This window comes from Dermacentor variabilis, chromosome 9 (genome assembly GCF_050947875.1).
Source record: "Dermacentor variabilis isolate Ectoservices chromosome 9, ASM5094787v1, whole genome shotgun sequence".
In the NCBI taxonomy this organism is placed as follows: domain Eukaryota; kingdom Metazoa; phylum Arthropoda; class Arachnida; order Ixodida; family Ixodidae; genus Dermacentor; species Dermacentor variabilis.
In genome coordinates, this window is record NC_134576.1 from 55,119,471 (window position 1) to 55,132,894 (window position 13,424).

At 48.0% G+C, this 13,424-nt stretch overlaps 1 non-coding gene across 1 annotated transcript; it reads left to right on the forward strand.

Moving 5' to 3' along the window:
• The first annotated feature begins 572 nt into the window (after positions 1 to 572).
• Positions 573 to 763, forward strand: LOC142558666 (U2 spliceosomal RNA). The gene has a single exon (XR_012823080.1). It is a non-coding gene; the product is annotated as a U2 spliceosomal RNA (small nuclear RNA).
• Positions 764 to 13,424: the final 12,661 nt, after the last annotated feature.

Genomic DNA, 13,424 nt, shown 5'->3' on the forward strand with positions numbered 1-13,424 from the left:
TTATATTAACTTCAATTGGTTTCAGACCGTTTTAATTTATAAAGGCGTGGTTTCGCACAGCATGTATAATTTCCCGCTTTAGGCACGCCGGTCGATCGCAGCGCCGTACTGATGGCGTCATCGCATAAGCGTCCCCGGTTCTCCCATTGTTCTGTTGCATGCACGATACACCCGCCTATTCCAATACACCATACCTCCACTAGAGGCCGTGGACCCATGGCGCCGTAGTTGTCGCTGGCCCACGGGATTCCGGGATTCCCGCTATATAAACAAAGCCACTTGACTAGCGAGACACCTAAGTTATCATTTTAGCCACAGGATGGCGCCACAAACCAAACGGGCAGTCAGGCATGGTACGTAGATTGTTGTTTCAAATTGGAAACGTTATAAGTAAAATCTATTGCGATTTAAAATAAAAGTTATGTTGCGTTCCTATTATTCATATAGGGAACCGTATTTTTTTATTGTCAAAGTTGGCCAGTTATTTGAGAAATGCAGTTCTCTCTCGCACTTCGCTGGCTCCATGTTGTACGTTTGTTTGAAGTGGGTTACATCGAGACGTCATCTATGGCATCGCTTCTCGGCCTATCGGCTAAGATCAAATGTAGTATCTGTTCTTATCAGCTTAATATCTGATACGGCCCTATTATGGGTCTTACGATATTAATCCTATTTTTGTAAGGCGGCGCTAGGACGGGGCTTGCCCCTCCAGCGCCACGGGTTGTCCTGGTATTGCACTGCAGCCAGGTACAGCCCACACTATAATATCTAAAATAAGAACCACTGCTTGCTGTGCACTTTTAGCGTGCATGTTTCGCATCCCGCCTAGGGCGTGGTTGTGCGTCCAAGATTAGAGTCGTTGGAAAAATTTTCAGAGTACCGCATTCGTTTTCCCCGCGCCGCCGGCGCGTTCATTGGCCCAACCGTACCATGTGACTTTGGGGGGCTATATACCTTCCAAGCGCCGGGCGGGCCGGCTGAGTTAAGCGCAGGTTCCCTACGTTTTCTTTTTTGTGTGTGCGTGTGTGTTCCGATTGTCGCGCTCGCGTTTGACTGCAAGGAAATCGTGCCTGGCTGCTGCGCCTTCGGATGCAGCAACCGAACCGAGTCTGGAAATTCTTTTTACCCGATTCCGACCGGGAAAACTGACCGAGAGCGTCGTTCTGCGTGGTTACACATAATCGGCCGGGGGAATTTCAAGCCTACAAAAAAACAACCACGTGTGCGAGGTATAAGTACACCTTGCTTGTGCTTTTCGGCACTGTCTTAGAAGAAATTTAAGCGAAGCGCACGCGGTGTTAGTGATGCTACGAAAATAGGAGTTCATTGCAGGGATCGTTCGCGTCTTGCACGCTTGATGCGGGTACACGTGCACGCGTTTGTTGCTCAACACACGCGCTTATTCCGCGCTCGTGGCACGCGAAGGCACACTTGTCGCGCGAGAAATCCGCGTCCGCACGTGCACCAGGTACTCGCGTGATTTCTCCGCGCACGTGAGCGCGCTCTCGCCTACAGTCACTCGACCCATATGGCACTTGTTTTTCGCAGATCGTGACGATCGCAGTCAATAAAAACATCGTCAATGCGAGGCCCATGATACTTCCTTTTTTTCCACTTATCCTTTGCTCATATATACGTACGCATTTCGAGCTTGAAACCAATGGCCAGGTGATATTCACAACACTTGCTTCAAATTTTGAGCTTGTAAGCCGAGCACATGCAATGAACTGGAGTCAGCATGCATATTATGTTTTATGTTGAAATGCTACTGTGCATACCCAAATAATGTTGTGCTTGATGCATAACAAGAAATACAAAACAAGAGAACACACAGTAGCTTTAGTTTCACTCTGTCACTATGCTTGTTACACAAACCTCTCTAAAAGCACAAGAATTTTATACATCGCCTATGTAATTTAGAATAAAAAAGTACTGTGTCACCAGCGGGCGTTCCTGCTTTTTTTTTTTTTTTACACAGGCAACAAATCTTCGCAGTCTAAGAAAACAGTCATAAATTAATGGAGAAGAGTAGCCGCTCATGAACGGACTAGACAGCCGCGTTCATAAATCGCAATGTAGCCAACCCTCGCTCATTATCAGTGTACAGAAGTACATATACGTTGCTGTAATCACGCAAATGTCTCATATTGGCCTTCCACAAGATTTAGTGCGCAAAATGGTCATCGAAGTTGGTTTTTACGCCTGCTGTGCACATATTGTCTTACCATCACGGCCAAACACCGGTGCGCACACGGCAGTCGCAGCGTGTCGGGCGCATACGGCGGACGAAGTCGCCCGGCAGAGTCGAGAACGCGCAGTAGCCGATTACAAACTAAATTAAATGTATCCGATTTATCTTGTGAAATTATACAATGAACGTACGTGCCTGTGACACTGTCAGGTGTTAGTTTCGTCCTGCTTGGAAACATTCAATAGAAGGCGACGGCGGTCCACGATGTTCACGCCTAAAAGCACAAGCTTGCCTCATTGCGGCTCGAAGTGACGAAATGTTTCCTCCGTAGATCGCTCCGAGGAAGGGGAAAAAAAATACGCGTGCATAAGCTCCCCATAGCAGCGCTAAGATGCTGCCCACAATCGTAGCACAGTTCCAGCAGTAAACACGATCGGCATGCAAAACAACCACTGGCTGCATTACTTCGCACAAAATAACTGTTTATTTTCGTTCTTAGCAACCATTATCTCCGGGCACAAAGTATTTGTACTTCAGTAAACACTCAACCCGTTGTGTCACCGAATGTCAAGCTCTTCCAACGCGGCGGCCTTCCCGCGACGCAGTCGGCTTGGAAGGTATATGGCGGTTTCCGCTCAGTGTTGCCAGCCAAATCCCGACCTTTGCGGTACTCCGAAATTTTTTCCAGTGACTGTAACCAAGATGCTCTCGCGTAGCTGCCGCCCCCTCCCCCGTTGAGTTAGAGGAAAGACGGCGCACATCGAGCCACTGTGCTTCTTGGTAACCCGCCCGTATTTTACCTCGCATTCGGTGCATACCGGCGGGAGGTTCGTGCATTTAGTCCTAGTACATCTTCTCGTGTTTCTCACTTGTGTGCCCACACTAACGAGGGACGACTGGTCACAACAAAAAGTCGCACCTTCGCCTGAAAGGCGAAACATTGTGATAGCAAAGTATGATTTACCTAGGTGAAGCAAGTTTCGTAGTTTTATCCGCCGTATAAATTGCAGTGAACATTCGCTCACTACTGTTAGAATTAAGTTTGTGATGAGGTGCTTTCGCAAACAACCGCATGTAATTTAGCCTTCTCCGCCCCTGGCCCATTTCATTCATTGCCTCGTACAGGTACAAGAGGGCGTCCTGGGTCGATAGGTGAGGGCGAAAGCCGAATTGAGTGTTAGGTAGGAGATTGTTCTCCTCTAAGTATCTACTGAGTCTCGTGTTGATGACTCTCTCTATGAGCTTGCCCAAACACGAGGTCAGCGATATCGGTCTTGAGACACCACCCAAGTCACAGACAAGGGTCATCCTGGCACTTGATTTGAAAGGAGCGTTTGACAACGTTCTGCATAAAAATATTCTTCAAAGCCTCGCCGACACCAACTGTGGCGCCAGAACCTACAACTATGTCAAAAACTTCTTATCAGCAAGGCAAGCCACTATAAACTTCGGTGGAATAAAATCAGATCCCATCACTCTAGGCCCTAGAGGAACTCCGCAAGGAGCGGTACTGTCACCCCTTTTGTTCAATTTGGCTATGAAAGATCTACCAGGCCTTCTCTCCGAAATCCCGGGTATCAAACACACATTGTATGCGGATGATATCACTGTCTGGTGCAACTCGGGGAGTGACGCCGAGACCGAGGAGCGTCTTCAAGCAGCAGCGGACACGGTGGACCAGTACGCCAGGGAAAGAGGCCTCCAGTGTGCGCCGGAAAAGTCCGAGTTGCTCATCCTGAAGAACCCGAGGACACCCCTGGCACAGAACATCACGGTGTTTATAGACAACCACTCAGTACCGAAACCCACGGAGATCAAGATCCTAGGGCTGTATATCCCGCAGGGGCGACAGAATACCAGCACTATGAAGAAGCTTACAACATCCACCGAGCAAATCCTCCGGATGATGCATCGTATCAGAAATACGCACCATGGCATGAAGGAAAGGGACGCCATCCGCTTGGTGCAGGCTTTCGTGATTTCTCGGATAATGTACGGGACGGCATTCCTTAACCTCTCCAAGTCGGAAATTGAAAAGTTGGAGGCACTGATCCGGAAGGCCTACAAGACGGCACTGGGGCTACCAAACTCCACGCCAACGGCAAAGCTCATGGCTCTAGGAGTACATAATACCCTCAAAGAGATGTGGGAAGCACAATACCTCTCACAACTCAATAGGCTCGCACTCACAAAACCAGGTAGAGATCTCCTCGAAAAGATCCATATTAATCTGCCCTATACGATAGACCAAAGGGAAGAGGTACCACGTGATGTGAGGAGACGCATCAACGTGTACCCCATTCCGCGGAACATGCATCCCGCATATAACATCGAAAGGAGAAAAGCAAGAGGGGAAGCCCTGCAGAAGAAATGGGACGAGCAACCTAACACCTTCTATGTGGACGCCGCAGGGCCAAAGAATGGAGTGATGACTGTTGTGGTCTCAACGCCTTCAGGATTGATGGTGAATTGCGCCTCGATGAAAACATCCAACCCCACTCACGCAGAGGAAGCAGCTATTGCATTAGCTATAGCATCTAACCCCAACGCCGATGTGCTCACTGACTCCCAGAACGCCTGTCGCAACTTCAATAATGGATTAATTCACAGGTCAGGGTTGTCATTGCTGACTAAGCATCCACCCAGCCAAGCCTCAGTCATCTGGTTTCCCGGTCACCTGGAACTACCAGGAGGAAACGAAGCCGCTCACAGGCATGCCCGAGCTCTTCTATACCGGGCGTCTCCCCCTGATGACCGTGAAGAGTGCTGGGACCTAACTGCTTTAGCTGACAATCTCGCACCGTACAGAACAGCCAGGTAGGAGTACCCAACACCACATAAATCCCTCGATAAGTTGGAAGAGAACACTCTTAGGAGACTACAAACTAATACATACCCAACGCCAGCTAAGTTACACCAGTGGTACCCTACACTATACTCCCCGCAATGCCCACACTGTGGAGAGGTAGCTAACCTCTACCACATGGTGTGGGCTTGCCAATTTAATCCCATAGTTGACCCCATTCCAAATCCCTCAACAGAGCAGTGGGAGGCTATTCTGCTCAGCGATGATCCTGACCGTCAGCACTGGCTGGTGGGGAGGGCCAGCGCAGCAGTAGTAACCAGTGGGCTACCGGAATAGGCGGCCCACCCACGAGTTCTACGAATATCCTACAAATAAAGATGTTTTCAATCAATCAATTCATTGCCTCGGTATTTCTTCGCGCGGTGCCAGTAAAGTTAAGGTGTATTCAAATAGCGCTTAAAAAATCAAACACACTCCGTCACGTTGAGGTTTAACTTACATGGTGATCTGTAGAACAGAAGTTACAAAAACTAGTACTTCATTATATTGATAACTTCGTTACAATGGAGTAAGTTATATCGGGGTTTAAGATACATAATCGAGTTGGGTCAAAACTAAAGTGCCAACAGCTCTAATTAGCTGAAGCCGCATTGTGTTGCCGTCCTATTTCATTTTTTTTACATTATTTGCGCGCTTCGTCAATGCCTCGGAAGATTATTCGCCAACCGACGTCATCACTGGGATTGACCACTGTGCACTCCGCATGATAAGAATGGAAAAGGAAATGTAAAATTACTTGTACAAGTGTCAAAACTGGTAGAAATCACCTTTTTAACCGCAGAGATATTTGGGGTTGCTGAAATCCTTCTTAAGAATCTTGACACTATTGAGCCTTGACACTATTGTGACAATTGACTTTTGACCCTTGACACTATTGTGCCTTAATGCACGTAGCATTGTGAACAAAAGAGAAAAATTAGAAGAAATTGTCTTGTACTCTCCTGACATCATGGTAATTACCGAAACCTGGCTGCACCCCGACATTCATGACTCTGAAGTAGCTCCAGTGGCTTATAGCCTCCTTCGCACAGACCGTGACGGTCGCGGTGGGGGCGTAGCCCTAGTAATAAAAAATAGCGTTTTATTTCAAAAACATGAGGGCATACCTGGTCATGAGAGCATCTGGTGTACCGTTAACGTGTGCGGAACGTCTGTTCTGATAGGTGGTGTGTACAGGCGTCCTAACGCTTCCGTCGAATACATGATGCAATTGCACGATTTCCTCCACACCAAGGTAAATGCCAGAACCAAGTTGATATTAACCGGCGATTTCAATCTGGCGGGAATAGACTGGTTTAACCTAACGTCTGGGGCTAGGGAAAAGGAAAGCTTTGACCAATTGCTGAAAATAATGTTTAGCTTCTCATTATCGCAGCTAGTTAACCATCCAACAAGGCAGCAGGGAGGCGTCGCATCAGTGCTAGACCTGGCATTTGTCTCGAACACTTTCAAACCAGAAATTAGCATAGAAGATGGTATGTCTGATCATAAAATGATTTTGTTGACCTTTTCTGGGCTGACGTCACAGGCGGGTCACCAAGATCATCCTTGCACTGATTTTAAAGATTATAGAAGAGTAAATGACGTCAGCATCATAGATTATTTAGAAACTGTGTTTGAGGATTTCACACTACTGCCTTCATATGATGTTAACGGATTGTGGGAGAAATTTAATTGTGCCATAAAACATTATGAAGAAAATTTTATCCCCACAATACGTAAACGAACAAATAGGAAAACACCCTGGATTACCCGCAGTATCATCCACTTCAAAAGAAAATTGCGAAGGATGCGCAGGAAAAAACATAACCCAGTGGAAATCGCGCATCTTTCGGCTGCGTTGAAGTTTGAATTAAAAAAAGCGAGAGATAACTTTTTCTCGAATACTCTGACGAACTTCATGCACAGTCAGCAGCACAAATTCTGGCGCTATCTGTCAAAACCTGAAAACCCAATAGTACAAATTGAAATCGCAGGTGTTCATACCCATGATGCACACACTATTGCTAACGCTTTTAATGCCCATTTCCAATCCGTGTTCACACGCTCTCCCCGTCCAAGTGATGTTTCGTTTGCATCTGATTCAGCGATGCCTGACGTAGTTATAACTGAGCCAGGCATACCGAACCTGCTCTTGGACATTGACACAAAGAAAAAGCCCGGCCCCGATAATATTTCCAATACGTTTCTAAAAAGACTTGCTGCCCAACTGGCTCCGTTCTTACACAGGATTTTTACGGCGTCGCTTCAAGCAGCTGCATTACCTACAGACTGGCTCGTCGCAAAAGTAATACTGATTCACAAAGGTGGCAATAGGTTGCACATAGACACATACCGACCAATTTCTTTAACAAGCTGTTGTTGCAAATTAATGGAGCACATTATCAACAAATCCATTATTAGTTACTTAGAAAATAACCTGATATACCCAAAACAGCATGGCTTCAGAAAGGGCCTTTCTACAGTGACACAGCTATAGGAAATTTCGCATGACTTTGCAGAGATAATTAATTCCGGACTACAAGGAGACGCCATATTCGTCGATTTCTCCAACGCCTTCGATCGCGTGCCTCACAGTGAACTGATCGAAAAACTTAAACTTATTGGCATTGCATCTAACACTGTTGCGTGGATAGCATCTTACCTCGCACTCAGATCACAATATGTATCAGTAAACAATAATGACTCAGAGAGCCTTCAAGTCTTTTCTGGTGTGCAATAGGGGTCCGTGCTGGGGCCATTGCTCTTTCTTGTGTATGTCAACGACATCCCATCATGTGTTGAGCCTAACGTAACCGTACGTCTTTTTGCGGATGATTGTGTTGTCTACACAAATGTTTGGTCTGTGGATGATCAAATTAAACTAAACACCTCACTAAACAGCATTGCCAATTGGTGTGGTAGGTGGGGAATGAAGTTCAACATCAGTAAAACAGCATGCATCACTTTTACACGTAAAAAGATACCTGACATGTTCACTTACAACATAAGAGGCACAGCTATAATAAGATCTGATACTGTAAAATATTTGGGTGTGACATTCTCGAGCTCGCTCAAATGGGACACTCATATTGACATCACATGTGCAAAGGCATTTAAGCAGCTCAATTTCTTACGTCGGAAATTGGCAACAGCACCATCCGATGTCAAATTAACTGCGTACAAAACCCTCGTTCAGCCAATACTTGAGTATGCCAGCATTGTATGGTCCCCGCAGCAGTCAAATACAGCCTCTGCAGCACCACATTTCTGTGATGGGTGAAATGCAAGGGCGCTCGTGTACCAAGCTTTGGGTGCACATTAAAGAACCCCGAGTGGTAAAAACTAATGCGGAATTCCTCACTACAGTGTGCCTCAGAATCAAATCATAGTTTGGCACTTCAAACCACTGAATTTAGTTTTTTTTTTCTTTCAAAACTAAGTACATATTACCTTGAACCAGTAGTAATCATAAAATAAGTTTGTTCAAATCAGAAAACGTGCACGGCACCACACACAAAAAAAGGTGCAAGTAGAGCCGTTTGTGGTGTGCCAGGCTGCACCCACTAGCTGCAGGGTGCAAGGGCACAATGCATTGTGCCGGCACCTTGCCTTGCGCCCCGTGCAATGGAGGACAGGGCTGCAGGGTGCGCCACTCTACCTCAGACAATTGAGGGCCATGGTGCAGCGCACCCTAAATAGGTACAGAAAGCGCAGAAAAACTTGGCTGAATCGAATTGACCTAACGCTAATTTGCACAGTCACCGGGCATGATTTCGCAATTTATTCTCTTATATACCTTGACATGGTGCGATACAACCGCATCATTTGTTCACAATGAGGAAATGGGGCAAGATGCTCAAGCATCTCACTTTGCGAACGCTCGCTTTGCCTCCTGCGTCAACGAGTAGGCGGTGTTCAATTGGGGCTCCCGCCTGACCGAGCAGACGACCGCTGACGAAAGCGCGGCTCCGGCGAATCACGAGGCCGCAGGAGAACGCTTGGAAAGCGAGATGCTTGCGTGATCTCGCCCCTGGTCAAGACAATGGAGTGATCTGCAACGCTTAAACAAGGGTTGTCTCTGCAGCCAACACTTGGCCAAGAGTTCAGTCCCCTTAGCCCGTCCCTTGTTCAAAAGGTAGGTTACAAAGCGATCCCTTGTTTGGCCCATTGTTGATCACTTCAAGCCTCCATTTCCTTTGTATCTCTTGGTAGTGTGGTCTGCTGGGTTTGATAAACCTGGAGAGACTATCAATCTTTTGCGATATTGTGAAACGCCGGATCGGCTGCGTGTCGCAATCAAGAACAACGACGTGGGAAATTGACGAATGGGGTCATCTTGCTCAACAACGATGCCCGTCCCCACGTCGTTGATGTGGTTGACACAAAAGCGGCAAAGTTCAAGCGGGAAACGCTGCAAAATCCGCCATACAGCCCAAACCTGTCGCCTTGCGACTTCCACATTTTGGGGCAATTGAAGAAACAGCTCAAGGGAACCAGACTCGTATCGGACGATGACGTGAAAGAGTCCGTTACAGACTTTTTGAAGCAGCAACCCAAGGATCTTTATGAGAAGGGAATCATGCGACTCGTTAGTCAGTGGGATAAATGTATAATTGCTCATGGAGACTACGTTTAAGTAAAGTAACCCGTTTGTATTATATTTATTCCGTTGGCTCGCTTTCATTTGAGTCACCCTCGTATATTTCGCAGGACTCATGCTTTTAGAGCGCAGCTCTTTGGCGTCCGTTCCTGGGTTTCGCGTCGTCGTCGGCGTTGTCGTCGGCCTCGTAACCAGCTCCGCCCCCCTTTCATCCCCCCAGCGCTAGCAGCGACCGACTGATACCGCTGGATGCCGCTGACGCCGCTAGAGAGTCAAGATAACGTGACTGCATAGAACACCGTCGCCGCCATGCAGAAAGAGGAGGAAAGGGTCCCCCCCCCCCCTGTTCTTGTGTGGCGGATAGGGTGCTCTTCAGTTGCCGACGCGCCGGTTATTTCACGTAGGCCCCGGCACGTCGACGAATACGTGACCACCTTCCCACGGCTAGACCTGGTTCTTAGCGCTGCGGAAGCGAGGGTATCATATTGTTTGTGTCGGCATCGGCGGCGTTGTCCCTGAAACCAACTCCGCAGCTGGGGTTGACTCACTATCGGCGTCAGCGGCATCAGTCAGTCGCTGCTATCTCTTCCCTCCTCCCTTTATCGTGTTGTCCGCTTGCTGCGCGCGCTTCTGCCCCCATCGTTTGCCGCTGGGTGTACACGCCGCCCCCCTCCCCCCTCTTCCTGCGAGTCTCCGGTTGTCAAAGCGCCGGCTCGAACTTAATTCCTTTCTTCGCTCCTCCTCCAATGCAACCCCTGTGCGGTGGCAATCAGAGAGCCAGATCGGTGGCGGCGGATCTGTATATGTGCACCGCCCGAGCCGAAATTGCCGCTGCCGTTCGCCCTGTGCGGTGGCAATCAGAGAGCCAGATCGGTGGCGGCGGATCTGTATATGTGCACCGCCCGAGCCGAAATTGCCGCTGCCGTTCGCCACTGCGAAATTATCTGCCAGTTCTTTCTGAGCCATGAGCGAGACGACCGATGGAAGTCCTCCGTCTGCTGCTGCTGCTGCTGCTGCTAAACGAGCTGCCAGAGCAGAGGCCCAGCGCCGTCGCCGTCAGAATCCAGAGGTGCGTGCCGCCGAAGCAGAAGCTTACCTAGTGGAGTCTTTGTTAAAGGAATACGTGTGAAAAATAAAAAAAAATTCTGTGATAGCGCATACATGTGTTGCTCGATTTCTTTGCCTCAATCTATCGAAAAGGTGAAACAGCTTATTTGCTGCGCTCAAATTTCGCATTAGGAAGTAACGTAATCGTCGGTAATTTTTTATATCTGCTCTCTGTTGCGACTATAATTTTGGTGCAATTACTCACAATACATGAGCCGTGACGGCTGCTCCTGCGCGGTACATTATAACAAAGGATAGTGTCACTGAGGTTGTTTCCTGGCAGTTGCATATGTACAAAAATGTAAACAAGGTTCCTGAATGATAAAGTTTCATTAGAATATTTGTCCCCAACTTGTTCATTTCACGGCCTTTACATTCTTTTTTCATATCAGCGGCATGCATTGCTTTGCTGGTTCTGAACTGATATAGTTCTAAAGTTCGTGTGATATTTCCTTTACTTACTAAATTGACAGAAACATGGAAGCATTGATATTGGTTATTTCGGGCATAATTTTTGGGACATACAAGTGTATATTTATGAAAAGATACATATTTTACTTGTCTTGACAGTGCGTAGCGTTCAAAAATTCATTTGCAGCATCTTTGGCAATGACAATGCAGTTATTAATGCATTTGATCCTTGGACAAATTCGATGAGGAGGAGGCCGAGCTGCAAGCTTTGCCGAAAAACGCTGACGAGAGCCTATCTTTTTGCGGTGGATGCGATTGCTGTGCTGGGTTTCCCGGAGGTCTGGATCTGACGACGTCCCCCCGAGCAGGTTGAGCTAACTCGAGGGGAACTACCGTGAGCTTGGTTACTGATATTGACTTATTTGTCTCTTACGCCAACTAGTCACTCGGAGTATACAGAAGCGGCCAGGCGGCGCAGGCGATACTGGATGGCACTAGCTCCTCGATGCTTCTCGGCAAATTATGGGCTCAGCTTCTATACTGCTTAGCTCGGTCTAAAACCTGCACGTAAATAACCTCTCCTTTCCCTAATTACCCAGGTCGGGGAACCTCAGATACTGGTGACGTCCCATCAAGTTCACCTGATTGTATCACGACTCCTCCCAAGGTCTTGGCCGCGCCCCTTTTTACTAGGGGCGAGGGAGTGGGCGTTTCTCCCCTGCTGTTGGAGGTCGAGCCCTCGCGTTGCACCACACCGACACATACGCGCACTCTTGAGTCCGTGGTGGACATCTATTATCCGTCGACAAACAGAAGAAACAACGGCAGCCGACCGTACGGCGCGAAACCTTCGGACCACTCACACTTTTAGCAATTGGCGGAAACGGTATTGTGCTGAGACACCACATATTTCGGGGTATTCGCAGGCCCTCCCGTCTTATAGCAACCTTCTCAATGCACGCGCGAGGCAACGAGTGGTCGGTCGATGTATGCTCGTAGTTTTCCCGCCGTCCAGCGCTGGAGGTCGCATAATTTCACGTTTCCAAGTCGCGTTGAAGCGAGAGGCAGCAGAAGCGCTATGGCTCCCCTCTGCGCTCTCTAAGCCAGCGTTGTATGTTCGTGGTCATATAGTGAGCTCCGTTCACGTTTGCCTGTGCATGCGTGACACCATGCTTGTTAATTTAATTAATTACTGTCATTTATACAGCCTATAAAACTACGACCTTTACTTCGTGTAATTGTCTACGTATTGCTATCGCAATCAATGCGTCGCCAATGGGCCGGACCTGCGACTTTTCATGCGGTTAGCACTATTTGGTAACTACAAGCATGTTTAGGGGGAAATGTTTCTGTGAGCTGGGTCTCTAACCGCTTTCCTGCCCGCTTCCCTACTGAAGAAACCACGTATTCCCCATAACTCCTATATCCAATAACATCATATGAGTAGAGGAAAAACGAGTTTCTGTATTCTTATCGGTATTCCTATCGGTTTATGTTTCCTATCGGATTATTGGATATAGGAGCTATGGGACATGTGGATTCTTCAGTAGGGTTGGGTCACTGGGTAGTCCACGGTCTAATGGATAGAGGAGTGGGCTGCTGTGCCGAGGGAAACACATTCGAATTCAACTGTCGGACCAACTTGGATCGCGGGGTATGTTCCGCTCTTCAATGACTCTCTTTCAATAAACACATCTTGTGGGAGTGCCCCGCCAACTCCGCCTTCAGAAAAACGATACTTTCTAAACTATCAGTGCCCAACCAGCTTGCAGGAGTGGACAACTCCCCCACTATAGCTTGAAAAATTATGGTAGCCACCTCTGGTGCAGCACGTCAAGAACGTGCTGAGCCATGAGGCATGGGCCTACCGGGAGGCCCGGACGCCGGCCTTAGTTCCATAGGACTAATCAATGTTATTTTTCTCTGACGTCAACTTGGTTCACTGAGAATGTGCCACGATATGTGCTGCTCTTCAATGACATCGCACCCATGAATATTGAGGCAATCTTGTCTGAATAAATGCCGAATATGCAGAAAGCAGCGTTTCGGGGAGGGCTGCAGCGTGTTTTCCGCTCCTGGAAAACGCGGCAGCCCGCCCTGAAGTGCGCTTTCTGCAGCTACCGGCAGGCGGCAACACACGTTTAAACTTGCGCCGTCGCGGCAATCGTTGCGGCCGCAGCGTGTAATGTTTCAGAGTCGGGCATGAAATAGATGGTAGCTGGCCCATGCCGTCGTCCAACTTATCCACGCTGAGGACGTTGTTAAAG